Raw genomic sequence first — 17,623 nt, forward strand, 5'->3', positions numbered from 1 at the left:
CATAAAACCCACCATAATAAATTAAAGACCACAAGCGTTCATCTTGGCCTCATGTGACCACCCCACCCCCCACCCCCAGATGCACTCAAACAAACAGTCGCAGAGTCACACGTTGCCCTCCGACGCCCTCCAAATCAGAAGCAGCCAGCAGGCAGGCGCCCACATTCCCCATTCCAGACCTATCTGGCTGTGGAGATAAAACCATACTGTAAACACAACAACATTTGAATCATCTCAGTGACATCATTGGAAGCTGAATAATGATGAGACAAACTTAATAGCTCTAAGGCGCAGGAGAAAATTCTCTTAGTGACCTGTAGCTTGTATAGCTTATAAGTTTAAATTCTTTCTTTTTTTTAAGGGGGTGCGGGTAAAACTCCTGAGTCTTACGGCATAGCTTCTCTACTCATCATTTGTACCTTCGCTATAATGTGTTTACATCATGTACATCAACAATATATACATGTACATGCAATTTAAATGCATCCTTTTGCTGCACACGTCCACTGTTAGACAATTTATGTGACCTCTCCATCACTCTCTCTTTCTCACACACATACACGCACAGCACCCATAAAATTCAGATGTCTCCACACTCCATCCTTTGTGAGACCTTATTGTCCTGGTTATTACCCTGGGTATTGTTACAGAGAATTGGTATGCTTATCAAGGCCTGTAGTCTAAAGTTGATACGACACTGGCCTGGCAGCTTCATTAAGATTGATATCCTGCCGTAGCACACCCAGATGAGCTGATCTAGGACATGCAAGGGAGCAGCCGAGCAGAGTTAGAGAGGGGACAGAAAGAATGAGAGAGTGGGAAAGAAAAAGAGACTGCTGCTCTACCTCCCAAGTAGCTCAATTGCTATCTTCCGAGCCACTTGAGCTCAGGAGAGGTTCCAGGCATGCATACCTCTCTTTTAAGGGGACATTCGCCTCTGTAACCTCACCCTGCCAGTCATAAATTACCCTCCTTTCACAGAAGGCCCCTATAGCTGCTGTATGAGCAATTAAAGCCCCAATAGGGTAGTATCAAACCACCCTGACCTCATCCAACCTCTCCTGTCATTGTGACCACCTGAAAGGTCCTCTCCACTTTGTCCCCAGAGTGCCACTGCTTTCAGTGTGCATGGTGTGGGCAGAGCACATTTTACAGGCCACTCGCCATTGTTGTTGTTTCAGGGTTTTATCTTGTACAATATAAACAAGGTCAAAGGTCAGCTGAATTTTCTCATGTATGTGTTTGAGAAATGTTTACAGCTGGTTAAATACAGGCTATTTTACTCCAGAAGTCCTGAATGCTAACTTCGTCATGTTATTCGCTGTATGCCAACGCTACCATCTCATTTAACAGATTACTTTCATTCCAGCTGACGGCCTTTCTAGACATCCTATCATTCGGGCCACATTCAGTTTGTGTAGCCAACTGGAATGAAACTTCTGCTTTATGAGAAATCCCATGTGCTAAATTCAGTCTGTATAGGTCAGAGAAGATTGCACTGTGTACATTAACCCAGCACTTTAGCGTGTCTAATTTGCTGCAGTGGACTAAACAAAGGCTTTCATTGATATCTCCATATCGAGTCAACCATGTACTCGGTGGTCCCAGTTTCCACTGGCCAGACCTAATGATTTATTGCACCACTGACTAGCCATCACACTATCTGATTGGCGGGGCTGGAGCCCATTATAAGGTATGTATTTTTAAACACTGTTTACCATGTCAATAGCAATGCTAATCACTTCAAAGGTATATAAATATTCCTGTGTTGGGTGAGGAGGCCCGATAAACAAGAACAAGTCCTTGTGGTACTTCTTTTTAAAAGCTTCATAAAATGACAGTGATTCAGCCATTACTCCTAAAGCTTTTATTTCACCTTTAAGAACCTTCATTACAGAAAAGAGCCCCAAATGCAATTCAGTGAGCAAACATCTGTTATTCAAAGACACAACATCAAGCCAAATGTGCAACATTCTCCTTGCCATGACTCTATATGTCAGGTTTAAATAGGTAAAATGCCTTTCAGAAAATGATAAGACCGATATGGTGTGTTGAAATGAATTTCCTTTCTTTAAGATAGTCATTTGCAGACACTCCTTTAATACCTGCACTGGCATTGTAATGGTGTGATCCTTTATTTTAGTCCTATCAGTGTAATTTTATGACCAAAACAATAATGTTTCTGACTCAATGTGTCACTCCAGCTGGCTTTTGATGATGTTACCTTTCTGCAAGTATCTTGAGGAGAATGAGATTACGTGACAGCAAGTTTAATGTGCATCTGGCATAATGTCATTAAGTGAAGCCCACTGGCCAGTGCAGTGCACAGAGAGTGGTATTATGGAAGTGGGGCAGTTGTAACAGGCCCCTCTGATGGCCTATAGAGTGCTCCCTATAAGCACACAGAGTCACTGGGCAGATGTGACCACGCCAGCAAACAGAGGCTCTTTGTGTCCAAGGGATTTAGGGTCCCCTGGGCCTCCTGACTCTAAACATTAACAGACCTACTGCAGAAGGAGAGCGAGACTAACTCTGCTGACATTCAGCATTTACCGGGACCAACTTTCTCTCAGTACGTGTACTGGCCCTGAATGTAAAGGGCACATGCAAAGATGCATGTGGTGATTTGATGTAAGACAACAGCTCACACAGACACTAATGAGGTGAAGCTGTGTACAGTACTTAGTGAAAACATATTAGTTGCTGTAGTAAGGATATACAAACAAGTGACAAATTAAAAGAAAAATCAATATTAAGAGTTTTGATATTAATTCTCTAAACCTCTGCCAGAGGGATGGGACACAATTATTTCAAGAAATATTCCCCCATTTGGTGATTTCATAATTGTGGGAGAGAGCAGTGTCTAACAAGTCCAGAATCTCTCATAGGTGTTTAATTGGGCTGAGATGTGGTGACTGCAAAGGCCACAGAATTTAGGTCACATCATTTTCATACACATCAGACTACTCAGCGATTCCTTGTGCACAGAGATGGAAAGAGTACTAGAAAACTGTATTTAAGTAAAAGTAAAACTGGCTTGGTAAAAATGTTCTCAGAAATAAAGTCAATTAACATGCACTTTGATTAAATATTAAAGGTCTATATTTTGATAATAATGTCTAATGATGTAACATATACATATATATATATATACATATATACATATATATATATATATATATATATATATATATATATATATATATATATATATATATATATATATATATATATATATATATATATATATATATATATATATATAAAGGACATTAATTACAAAATAATGTGTCTTGAACTGTCCATGTGTATTCTGGAGGAGCATCATCATTACCCTATGGGTGAGCCACACCAAGCCCTTATGTCCAGAACAACAGTAAATCTCATCTCTGACAGATTTTTTTTGCCACCTCTTTAAATAAATGATTAACAACTGTGATTATATAACTGCCATCCTCTCTATAGCCTTACTAGAATTAGCTACAAAACACCAAAACCATAACGTAAATCACATAAGCAGCCAGACCGAATGAATTAACAGCAGATTAAGCAGTTATCAGTCCGACTGAGGCAAGACGTGGCAGGGATGCAGCTCATAAACTTACAGTTTCAAGCAAAAAGAGACCTGGAGCTGTACGATCTTTAAACACCATATAGTGCACTCACACAAAATGATAAGTTGCTGAGCACCATAGTGCTTTTTCATTTGTCTGGACAATGAGTTACAGCAATTAGTGAGCTTGTTGCTGTGCTTAGCGCTCTGAAGGACATCCTATGAGTTTTGCATGCCAAGAAGTCCTCTTTGCTCCACTATAAAAATGTAATTAGTCAATGTTGTATCAAGGAAAAAAATAGGTAATATTAAAATGTTGATTTGCCTTTTACTTCCCTAACATCTATCAGGTCTGAGATCATATGAATATACAGTAGGATTGTGTCACTCCTAGGGATCTAACTTATGTAAGCAAACTATAGAGTTGGTAACCCAAAGTATTAAGGATTTATTACTGTTAAAGTATGAGAGAGCTTCAGAAAAGCTACTCACTATGACCACGGACACACTTAATATTTAGTGGCTACAGTTAAATTAACTTTAGCTAGCCCAAATTGGATGCAGAATCTTTTTAAGCCATAAACCAAACAGTTCTGGCAAAGCTAACACTTTTGCAATCTTTTCTTGGACTTTCTTGGAGTTAAATCTGTTCCTTAAATACGGCAAGGATTGTTCATTACTTCCATCCCCGTGGCAAATGTCATGAGGATGGAAGCAACCACCCTGTAAGGATATCAATGATTCATCATAGGTTAAAGTGATAGCTCTGAGTAGCTTTGTACTGCACTGACTCTCTTCCCTCTAAGAGGACAAATGGGCCCAAACCGTGCAAGCATAATGCACCTACAGCAAACCACAGCCACCAGATCCCCTCATTGTAAAGGTCAAGGGTTCAAGCTTTCCTTTAATTTGTCACAGGTCTGCATATTTATGCGTCTCCTTACTCTGTTTTGCATGCAATAAAGGCGAGCGTACGAACCACTCCACTTACAGCAGTCTAATATAGATTCTGTCCATTTCATTTATTTTTATGCAGCAATACAAACAGAGGTCAGCGTCTTTCACACAATTCAGCTCATCTGCCGTGGCATGACTCTTACTGGAATGTGTCTGGAAGACACGTCCCTTGGCAAACTGTAAAGGTTTTAAATAAAAGACCTAATTATCTGTCAAGGATTGATGTTATGAGCCTGACGTACATAAACTTATCTGGATTCTTAGCGCTTTCTTTCCTCTCTGTAATAGTGTGATTATTCACCACTGTAGTTAAAGCTGGCGAGTGATTCACTGATATTCTCATCATTTTTGCTAATAATAATGATACACCATTTGCATAAAGGAAATGAAACAGGTTACATTTGCATATATTAAAGATTTATATTTATGCATATAATATGTTTGCTCATTTAAAAAAAAACTAGGGAAGATAATAGTAAAACCAAGACAGGAAATAGAAGGAGAACAAATCCACAGTAAATATTGGTCTTCTTTATCTGCCATCCCCTGACACAGGAGGTTGTATCATTTTTCAGCAAAGAGCGCCCTGATCTTGAGGACTAGGCCAGGCCTTGCTTTATTAAATTATCTTCCTTGCTTTCCAAATACAATTTCCTACATAAATCACTCAAATGATCCTTCAGACTGTCAGCTTCAAGAGAGTTTTTCTGCCCTATCTGCCTCTGACCAGGTTATGCAAATCCCTACCGCTGTGTTCAATATCTATTTAGATGCTTCAATTGTCTGCCTTTGGCCCTAAATCCTTCGCTTGCCCCCATATTATTCTCCTGCCCTCGATAAAAGTGACGCTAAACATCAACCCATCACCACGTTAGTAATCTGTTGCCAAAAAGCACATGCCAGTTTAACTGAGCCAGAAACACTGACCCTTCAACCTTGACCTTGTAAACATTAGAAAGGGGGGGGGGGCTAGTCTATGCGCACTGGAGATCTAGTCAGCTGGGAAGGCCTCATTGTGGCTCCTAAGCTGGGGCTGAATTCAAAAACGGCTGAACAGAGAAATCTTTACTAGGGGTCAACCATGAGTAAGACCCAAAAAACAGAAATGCATCAATTGAGCCACATAAGTCAGCATTACCATTCACCAAACAGCCACCTAGCCAGCAGTCTAGTTCTGAAGGATAAACATCTGTAATGCATTGGCTCAAATGAAAGCCAGCTCAGAGTGACTTCAGCTCCATCCCAGGCAGCTGTTGGGGGAACAGCTATGGCCTGACTGCACTGGGGGTCTTGGTGGATGTCGTGAAAAGGGACCTCCGAAAGTCTAAAGGGACAAAGGGACCTCTTGAACAATGTTCTTGCTGATACAATAGTGTTGCACAGGGAGGAAGGGGCAAAAGAGCAATGCCTATTCTGGGGCATGAATGACCAGCACATTCCTCCCCAGTCACCAAGCAGTGAGTGCAGTGACCAAGAGTGACAAGCCTTTACACTGCTTTGTTGACACCCTGTGCGCTTGACCAATACATTCCTTCTGTTCTCCACACTGCCCTCCGCCCTTTTTTTTCTAATTTTCTGCTTCCTTCCTTCTTTGCTTCTTATTCTACAAATGCGCATGTATTGCTTTATTTTGTTTCTGCGTGGGCAGCTTTGAGTCTGCTAAGCAGCGTCAGTTTAGTTACATATTAGCTCAATTCAGGATAAAACCCTGAACAGCATGCACATAAAATATACTTTGGGGTCAGGTCACTGCATAGCATTTACTGACACCCATTTGAAACACATGACACACATTTGAAACACATGTTTGTTCTCCATACAAGCCACATATCAGCTGTGTGACAAGTGAAATGGATGAAAATAACATATGGGACAGTATTGAGGGTTCATGTGGAGGACAGGGAATTCAGGCTTTCTTCCTATCTGACTCTTGTCTTTCTCTCTCTGAGATATTCACACACACCCATGCACACACACACACACACACACACACACACACACACACACACACACACACACACACACACACAAGCTGCCCAAAAAAACCCATATTATAAAGACCAATGTCCTGATGTAAAAGACCAATAACTGTAAAGTTACAAAACAAGATAGTTGCACTGCATTTGAAAGGAATACAGATGTGAAGCAAGGGCCATAAAACAGCTGGAAATCAGGAGAATTGTGCTGATATCTTTAAGGCACTGACGAGCAAAGAAGCGAAGCAACACATGTCTGATAAAGGCTTGAGAGCATTAACTCGGGTGAGGGGCCTCAGTGTTGTCATCTACAAGCCGCAGATTTTGAGCGAGTAGAGAATGACAGGGAGAAAACAAAGCTAGACAGCGTATAGTTCTGGCGCTTGTTCTTTGTGAATAGCTGACTCCTTAATTGACTGGGTAAGCCTGTGTTAAACCCCACTGAGCTCCGACATCAGCAGATCCACACCTGTGACAGCAGCGCAAGAATGACGGGGCTCATTAAAAACTTGATTTAGATCTTCAGCAGGAACCCTGTTGAGGTTTTTTTTTTTTTTTTTTTTTAAGCAGCTCGTTCATTGGAATGATAGGTGGCAAATACAGTAGCAGGGGGGGAAATTGGACTTGAAAAGGAATGTCTGTCTCTCCATTTTTTAAAGCCTTCCTCCTAATAACCTGCTTTCCTTTGTACTCTCAAAAAATGGCTTCTGTAGTCATACACGGGGTCTTTGAAGGTGAGCTGTGACTGGCATACACAGATGTCTTCTTGTAGGGCCTTAATTTGATGCTCGAGCTGCTGAAACTCCCTTATGTTTGTTGCCTCCATTTGAAAAGCGTAGACCTTCATTGGAGTTAAAGTAAACCGTATCAATTTTTCATGTACTTGTCCTAAAGATAGGTACTGCACTATCCAAAAGTATGAATTTCACCGTGTACTGCATTCTGCAACTGATATCTGACATTCTCCTTCCTATTAAGTGGTTCTGGACAGGGCTGAGGTGGTGCATAGTGGCACGGATTGCAGGCACTGAAAATGAATTCAGTGAAGAGTATGACTCTTGTGATGAGAAATGTTCTGGTAAATTATGACACAAAGCATAATTCATGTGATAAAAAGAGGGAAATATTGCATAGATGGAGCAGATTATTGGTCTGAAGGCACGTACCTCCAGGCCATGAATATCTGAACTACCTAGTATAAGAGATAATAAGCACCATCTTAATGGTTTATGAATCTCATTTGATTTATGGTTATTAACCATGGGAGAATTATAGTGGTGATGTGTTGATGGATGAGGGGCATTTCAGGATAGAGCTCATATGATTGAAATGGTATAACCTGCCAGCTTACAGACAGACATGATAGAGAGAAAGGTTGGTACACATCATGTTTTACAGTAACCTGACCTAAAAAAAAAAAAAAATCATCCCTTTGATTTTATTTCTGACAATCTTTCCATTAAAAAAAACTTTTTCCAACTTACAAGTTGCTTCAAGCCAGTCATCTGTTCTTAGATTTTTTTTCCTTGTTAGTGATGCTAGAAGTAAAAATAAAAGGGAGCGAGAAAAAAAAAAAGGTTTCATCCAGAGGCCCGACACCATGCCCATCCTGCACACGCCTCCAAGCGAGCACATCCCCTTGTCGAACCCCCCCCAACCCACCCCAACCCCCAAAATAAAGGAGCATCAATAAAAGAACTGTGGTGCAGATTGGAGGAGGCATGAGCAGATTTTCAATGGGATTTCAGGAGAAGGCACAAGGGGCAGAAATCTTTTGCTTTTGTCTGCCGTTCAAATGGGTCTGATGAGCCTCGAGCTGGAGGCTCTGCTTGTCATAGAGGTCCTGATCTCTTGTGAGAATTGATTTCCATCATTTGGGGGGGGGGGGCTACACAGACTGAGGGTATAATGCTGCCTGGGAGAGTAAGATAAGGGCCAAATGAACCGAGACCAACTTACTGTACAAAAAAGCCCCCCCAAAATACCAATAAGGGGGTTCATAGAAAAGAAAGACTGAAAGAAAGCAAAAATAAAAATATATTAAGTTGTCTCACAGTCCATTCTGAAACGTTAGATTGGTTTTCAGAGTAGGAAGCCTTGTCCTGTTGTGACGTTTTCTCTCTGCCAAGCATTTCATCTGATTATGAGTACTTTGCAATCTGCGACAGCATGATTGATGCTCCACTTTCATGAGGGGAATTTTAACAGCACCTCTTCAGCGCTCAATGCGCACCCAATTATGCGTCTGAGCTGGTAACCTTGAATTTATGTCACCATGGCAACAAAACCCCTGGTCATGCATTATGGATTATCATTGAAATTCTACACCCCTACCTAACATAATGAGAGCCCAGGACTTAATCAAATCAGCCCATTCTGTGTGACACAAAGTGAAGAAGGAGCTCTCATTGTATTGGGGTTGAGGCTGGGAGAAGCCAGCCAGCCACGCAAGCAGGCAGGCAGGCAGGCAGGCAGGCAGGCAGGCGGGCGGGCGGGTGGCAGACTGGGCTTTGACGGCCCTAGCAGCTGCAGGGCTAGCAGCCTGATAGATGGCTCCCATATACATCAGTGAACCTATAGACAGATGGCCCTCAATGCCTGGAATTTCCAACCCAGGAAGCAGCTGTTCAGCCTAACCTCTGCTGTCTGTCTCACCTTGTTGTCATGGAACATTGAGCAGAGAAGGAGAATGTGGATGGTGACATGGTGCAGAGTGCGGTGGAGCACTATTGCGCTTCAGGGTTGAAGCAGGGGAAGGGGCTTGAGCTGAGGGTGGCGAAGGGCTTGCTGAATATACATTAGGTGGTACTTTCTCCTCCTCTCCTCCTCTCTCCCTTCCTAATTTTGTTTTCTTATTAGTGTGAGGCTCTGGATGTCACTGGAGCCTTGCTTTCACATAAACATATAAACAGAGGTGGAAGCCCAGAATTATTTAGCCTTCCTCACACTCTGTCCATCAGGTAGATGACATAATTGTTGTAAATCACTGCTCAGGATTAATGCAATCTATTTTTCATCTCCTCCCTGGCTTCTCCCCCTTCCCCTGCTGCAGGCCCAGCCTGAGCTGTTGCATAAAATATTGATTGCTCTTGTGTATTTCTCTCATTGTATGTAAGCATTTTTATTAGCTAACAGGCAAGCAGAGGAAACCAGTATCCCCCCTCCTTCTCTCACTCTGTATAAGAACTTTTAATGGCACAGCAGATTTTTGTTCCTCCCTTCTCCATTTCCCTGCATCATCCCTGTTGTCTGTTGAATACCCCTGAAGATTTCAGCAAGGGAATACTGGAGCTGGAAAACAGGAAATTAAAAACAACAACAACAAAAAAGCTCTTCTTCGGCACTGATTAAGAAATTATAGATGCATGATCTATAGGATTTTTTTTTTCTTTTGTAGGAAGGCTAAAGTCACCATTGGGGAAACAAACACAAACACATCCAAAACTTAATGTTTCAAATTGTACATAAGGACAAAATTGCATTATTACGCAGATTTATAGTGTGGTTTTTTTTTTTTGTTTTTTTTTTTTGTGTAGCACACTCTTAACAACAGAAAGGTTGTCCAAAAAGTCATTTTGAGTAATCATCTGTACAGTCTGTACAGAAAAGATTTAAAAGAAAATATGCAGCTTCAAAATTGCAAGCACATAATTCACATTGAGAATTTGTGTTTTGGCCACAACTTCACGTTACTGAAAGGTCCTACTAAATAGCTAATTTACACAACTCTCTTCTCTTTTCCAAAGCAATCATAGCAATGATAGTTTTCTAGGTGCGCTCTAACTAGAACAGGGGATACTCAGAGTTTAGATGTGCATTGAGTCTATAACAACCACTTTTTGGAAGCAAAACAAAGTCTACTGCAGGCACTCAGGCATATCAAATTTATTCTGAGCACAGCAGTGAAAAGGGATAGTCTATCAGCAACAGAATACTAATATCCAATATTCTGTGGAAAATGAAATAAATAAAAAATATTTTAAAGTAATAGAAAAGTTTATGTAAAGCAAATGAGAATATAGTAGTTCATCTGCGCCCCAGGTCCACTACAGCAGTCTAACATATCTGCATATTTTCAGTAAAGATAACAGGGTAATAAATGTTGTGTTCTCTGAAGGAAGTGCATCACAAGTAGAGATGTCATCCAAAATGTATCTGTGATGTGCTTGATGAAGCCTGCTCATTCCTCTGTAATGACATCCCAGCTTCTCTCATGTGTTATGCATCACATCTTGTTACCATCTCTTTCTGAGCATGGCTGTCATCATGCGTCTTTTTAGGCTTCTGCAGAAGCGTCACATCAGCTAAGGGATATATGGCAAAGGTAAGGGAGGAGAGTGGCATTATTAGATGCCTCTTCAACTCCTCAAACTCCAGAAGGTGTTATTCTCATCTATATTTGCTGAGGCCACCTTTCCCCTGTGCCAGACTAACTCATTCCAAAGAAGAAACTAGACGGGGAATCAGTTAAGTAGGTGTGAGTGCAGTTTGTGTGAGTTCATTCTAACAATATATTGCTAATACTGCAGTTTACTTCTTACTTTTCTCCAGCATATCTATTGTTCTACCTGCTAATAAGTATGAAAACATTTTATCTTCTACTTGAACTTATAGTGTATGTAGAATATAAAGCAGGTATTTGCAGTTTTTTTTTAGTTCTGTGAAAAAACAGATTTCATATCAGAAGTATTTGAGTACATTGTGAATTCTTGTAAGTCGTTTTTCATGATTGTGCCTATAAAGAATTAATACAAAATATCTTATGCTATGTCCACCATGCTAATATATTCTCTGCATCACTCAAGAAAAATAAAACAATCATAAAACTGACGATTCTACATGTTGCATGAAAGCATCCAGTTTTCATAAGAGGGGATTTAAAAAAAAAAAAGCCTTTTGTTTATTTTTTCCTTAGGGCCTTTGTATATATGCCATTAAGACATAGAAAAGCATGTAACAAATCAGTCATCAGTGGCAAAGTTACTTTTGCGCAACTTCTTCATAAATCATCAAGACTGAATCTATATGGAAGGACTATTACAAATTAATGACTTTGCATCTCTTTATAACCTTCCTCTGACAGCTATACTATTGGGTTACATGAAAAGTCACACTAGTGCAGTCCCCACTGTCTCATTTGCATAGAATTAATGATGCGTGCATATGCAAATGAGCATTTTAAACAATGCTGATTACTGCCTATGTATTCATAGGCCAACAGTCACACATGTCTGACATGCCACTTCGGCATGTAATTTGCACCACAGTAAAGGGCAACTGGTACTGTCTCTCACAAAGGCACATCACTGCTGCAGGTAGCAGCGATAACTGCTTACTCTGTGCTGCAGTGATGTATATTTATTGGTCTGAATCGGTCGGTATGATGTGATCATATCGCTTGTAGTGTCAGCAGAGCAGAAACAAAATACAGTTTCTCTGTTCAATTCCAAGGCTATCTGAAAACCGGAACCATCTGACACATTTCACAGTATGTGTCCTCAAAGTATAACGTTAATATGTCCACAGTGTATAATCCACTGCTTAAAGACAGCAGAAGATACACTAATGCGCATAGACATAAACTTTTCTCCTTTAAGACAAGATGAGTCAGGATGGGATCCTGTTTGAGACCCCAGATGTTTGAGGCCTTCTGAGGTCATGGATACATCATAGCTTGCTTTCATCCAGCTCCTGGCCTGCTGAGGCCCACTGAGGCCCATGAAAGCCATTCAGACCAGCCTTCTTATTTGGCTAAGGGCTCTTCAGTTCTAGGCCAACAGCACTGAGAGCCTCAGCTTGTCAGTCCCTCCCTCTTGTCTTCCCTTTCTCTTTTCTCACCCCCTCGAGTCAGCCCTGTGCTTAGACTGTTACATTTCTAATATCTTTATGTCGTGCTATGACTTACCACTGCCCTATAGCAAGAGAATGAAATTAAGAGTAGGGACTATCTTTTAAAAGGAACAGAATTAGGGCTACATGTTATAAGACAAAGGCGGCAATCTTTCAATTTTGAAATTCTAAAGGATATGAGAATGTATTAAAATGAATGTTTATTCTAGAAAGTGAGGAGGACTCATTGGCAGGCTTATTATGGGAGGGAATCTGCAATTTTGCAGTCTTATTTTCCCTTTACAATCATAGTCATAACTCCTGCTTTTACAAGGTTCTCTTTTAACATGTATTACATTTTATTGTGTCAATATTTACAACCTGGTTATAACCTACATTCGAATTATATCAGTGCTGTGCCACAATATGCATTTATAGACTTAAACCTAATGGCGTATTTCTTTAAAGGGTTACTCTGAAGTCATTAGTCTTTTTATAATGCATGGGATCACAAGATTTGTGTGCAGTCCATTTATTGTGGGTTTTACACCTACAAAAAGGGGTATCAAAATCAATACACTAATATATTTCCTCTTCTATTCTTTATTTCTTTTCTGTAGCCTGGCACAAAATGGTAATGAATGCTCAGGGGATGTTTACCCCATTTAGATTTCATAGAACTTGGTGTCTGCATTGATTAATGTGCGCCTAACCTATGTTTTCATTATGAGAGGAGGAGGTGGTGCGCATGTGTGTGTGTGTGTGTGTGTGTGTGTGTGTGTGTGTGTGTGTGTGTTGGAGTCTGTTTTGAGGCTGGTTGGGGGTTATATTTTGGGGTGGTATGATTGAAACCTCCCATGCCTCTGTGTGGAGGTAATGAACCTGAAGACAACCAGCGACTAGCCTGAAATTTCATGCATTGAGAGAGCGTCAGGGCATACATAAACCTGGCTTGGTCATTTGTTATCATTAATCTTTACATTTATGGCTGCAAATGTGTTATTAGGAGGCGTGTCCTGGATATTTCACTTTGATTGGGTTTTGCTCTATGACATATTGATCAGCTGAGATGGTGAGGGGACAGGCGGGAGGCCAAAGTGACCGAGACCTTGACTTTGGACATCTTGTAAAGACATGGCCATGAATGCCTGGCTTATTTTCAGCATCTCTGGTAATTTCCTTTTGTAGGGGAATCAAGGGCACATAAAGCCCATCACATTTAGTCCCACCACTAGCTGGGTGAGAAAGCGACAGCGTACAAAGAAACCAAGATGGGTTCTGGCAATAACCAGCAGTCTCCTCTGGATTACATTCGAGGAAATCCTATCCATCTTCATTCAAGCATTTCAGTACTAAGTGAAATGGTACGGTAGGGTGGACCAGATTCACATTGATTGAGTGTTTGCTTTTTTCTGTGTGTGTATGCATAAGCCACATTGAAACCCTCCGCTAACCCCAGACTTTAGTAACTATTCCAAAGTGTTCTGTTTTGGGTAGCTCTTGACATGCATGCACACACCTTATTTGCCCTAATAGGCCGACCTGATTCCTGCATTAACCAGCCAAGAAAACGTTTATAGGTGAGCTGTGACTTGCCTGAGGCCTGGGTCAATGCAAGTGGCCCTTACATTAGCTAGCATACATGCTGCTGCAATCCAGGAACGACAAGGCCGGGCTTTCAATCAATTATGTGTGAAGCTGTAACAGCGCTTGCTATCTGCCAGTTCAAGCAGCAAATCCCCTATTAAAACCAACAGCAACATATCACATGCAAAAGAAAAATGTGTAGGTTAGTTTATTAATGTGCCATGTCTAGCTCAGCTATTTATGCAGTGGTAGTGCTTGCACCATATCCATCTTTGTAACTCAGCAAACAATATGCCATTAGTCATACGAATATTCAGGGATAGAAAATTTCCAATTCATGAAAAAGGTTCCATATGTACATGCACTTATGCATTTGGGGTCAATGTTGTGGAACTCACTGATCAGTGTCTGATGAAGGTAACATTTTTCTCTGTCTGCAGTTAAACTAATGTGAAGAGGAAAGCCATTTGGCGCCCTGTAGTGGGTGACATTTGTGTGGACTTAAAGATTTGTGGAGAAAGACAAATGCAATAAAATGTGAGTGAATCCGCATTACTCTGCACGCTGATTTCATCCTTGCAGTCACTAAGCTACTTGGAGGCTGCATGCAGAATGTGCTCGGTAATTGTGGGTTCTGCAAATGCTTTGTCACCGGCAAAGATTTAGTTTCACTTCCTGAAGGCTGAATTTGGAACTTTATTCCTGCAGTCATCGAAAGGATTCGTGATTGCTCATACTGCACATCTTGAGATGTTTATGCCCAACTCTAAGGCTTTTGACACAAGTGTAGGAGATCAAAGGAAAAATTGGCCAAGAAGACAGACTGTGTAGGGGTGATGCAATGAGCAGACTTCTTTCCAGACATTGTTGAGAAGCTCACAGCATACTTAACAAAATGAAGATAAAGGCATGATTATGTAATCTTGTACACAACTGCAACCACACGTTACATGAAAAAACCCAAAACATTTCACCATTATTAATTTGCTATTGAAAGTGTTTATAAATCTATATCTTATCTGTTGAACGTCTAAAAAAAAAAAAAAACATTGAATTTATGGAAATTATAGTAATATTCTTTATAAACTGTGGTCTCTGCTAATGGATTTTATGCACCTTTACAGCAGACAGCCCATGGCACCCAGAGAATAGAGATTAGGTGAAAATGCACAGGTTATTATGCATCTCAACTTCCAACCTTCCTCTCTCCTTAGCCCAGTGCCCAGCTCCTGGCTGTAAATTAGAAGGACAAGTTGTGTGTAACGATCGCTGTTTATTGCTCTGTTTAAATTCACCCTCCATTCAGAACGACACATTATAGGGTGTAGCTTTAAAATAAAAAAAAAGGAAAGAGAAGGCATTTAATATAAATGATCTTGTGTTGATTGTGATGGATCTACTATGTAGAGACACCTTGCCTTCAAGGGCATCAAGGGATAAGCTATCATTTTCTTCCTCTTACGCATGAAGGGAAGAATGACAGAGGGTTCAATGTCATCACAGTGTCTACAATAACACAGCCCCTCTCACAGAAACACACACAACCTGATATGCGACAACAAATTGTTTTTAAGGCCTATGCGCATTTCTCTAACTGGCTTTTCATGGAGCAAAGCATGTACAGAAAGCAAACACTATCTCACATGATCTCTGTGTAAAAATGACCCCCATGCATTTTTGTGCAGCAGCAAACAACAGGCGCCTCACTTGGATGAGTGGGTGACCTTTTGTCACATATTTTGCTGAAGCTACTACTAAGTTTTAGTCTCAGTAGTGTTTTACCTCTACTCACCTCTGCTGATATTTCAATAAAGAGAGCCAAAGTGACCCAGCTTTATAAACCTGTGCTCAGCATAATAAGCCTATGTTACGATTAATGAGATACCCAGGGCATTATTTGTTATCTTACATATCTTATTGATTGCATTGTCTTTCATCTTTGTAGGGGCCCCTTTCTCTCTCTCTCTCTCCTTCTCTCTCGCTCCCTGACTCCCTCCACCAACTTTCTTTCCCCCCTCTGGCTGTCTGTTTTGCTCTCTCTCAGTCTCGCTCACTCGATCTCTCCCCTGAGTCCACTATCCTCAGTTATATAGGAGATGTTGAAGGTTGAATAGTCATGACATGCAAAGTGCAAGCTACGCTTCCATTACCTGCAGCATGCATGTGCTAATAAGTCATCTTAAGTCAGTGACCTGTATATATCAAGCTTCTTAGAGAAACAATCCAGGATCACTGCCCATGCAGGTTCCTTTAACTATCTTATTTATAAAAGACTTCAAAGGTTCTACTCATGCTCGATAAGGCCTCCCACTTTGAGATGTCTGATAAAACTGGCTGCAGGTAAAATGAGTCACTCCCTCATCCGCACAAATGAACATATTTGCTGAAATATTTACGTGCACATTTACTGCAGATCCTCACTCAAAAGCGTTGATTGACTTCATCTCCAGTTCCGTGATTAAAGAGTGTCGCCTGTGGGAAGCTGGACAGGCACAATTTGTTTGATCGCACTCAATAGTGTGGCTACTGGCAAACACCAAATGCTCATTTATTTAAGGAAAACGCCACTCTGTAGTGGAAGCATAGAGGATTGGAAGTGACACAGCATAAACAGGAACTGTCAAACAATTAAACAGTGTAAACAGCACAGATGAGCCACTGATGAATCTGGCTGTCGGAAACCATTAACGAGCCCGAGTCAGCTTGCCTGAAAGGTGGTTCTGTCTGTCCATCCCTCCATCTGTGGCAGTGTCTCACACTTACAGTACTTAGCTAAAGATGCAAAGATAGATGCATTACTTTAAAGTGTTTCAGGACTTTCTTACGAAATTGGAAAACGCTCTCTGTTTGCACAGATGCTGCATTCTGAAGAATAAGTGATCTTCATGGTTGGTAGAGCTTGGGAATTTGAGAATATGCCATGTAAGCACTATTACTAAGGCTATTAACCTTGACACCATTATGCAAAGTGGAGATGAATGACATGAAATAGGAAAAAAAGAGACTTTTCATAATAGAAAAATTACAGGGAAAGCATTTAGCAAGTAGGAGTTCTTGGAGGGAAACAGAAACAGGAAGACAGAGAAAAGCAATGTGGATAGCAATGAATATTAATGCAGAGTTGCACAGTTTCATTGTGAGGGTCTGAATCACTGTTGTATGTTTATGATAAATGAGTGCTCTCTTTGTCTGTGTCAGGGTCTCTTGACCGACAAATAGCAGGCTAATGACAATAGCTACAGCATATGGTAATGGAGCTTCACAATGCTGTGCTATCAATGACACCTGGAACCTCTGGGGCTACTATTCATGTGAACTATACAATCATCTTGATATTTAGTGTCTACTGTGCATTGTTTACGATGACTGAGCGTCTGATTAGCATTATGTTTGAGGCTCGCTTCATCACTCAGTGTGTCCCACTAGCTGTGAACGTGTTAAACGATTTCAATAAAGAAAGAGATGCTGTTTTTGTTTCTGAGTGTCTACAACAAACCGGTAAAATGGTAAAAACAAAGTTTTACCTGGCACTTCCAGCCACATTTTAACCAAGACTAAACTTTTGTACATACATTTTTAATATCCAGAATTCACTTTAGACTGGCAGGTAGGGAGTTTTACAGTGTCTAACTCTACAATTTCTTTCTGATATATTGTGGGTGTCAGTGAGAGTATAGGAAATCCTAGTTATAGAAGTATTAAAAACTGAAATAAATCAATT

The sequence above is a fragment of the Archocentrus centrarchus genome, chromosome 22 (assembly GCF_007364275.1).
Source record: "Archocentrus centrarchus isolate MPI-CPG fArcCen1 chromosome 22, fArcCen1, whole genome shotgun sequence".
Lineage (NCBI taxonomy): Eukaryota > Metazoa > Chordata > Actinopteri > Cichliformes > Cichlidae > Archocentrus > Archocentrus centrarchus.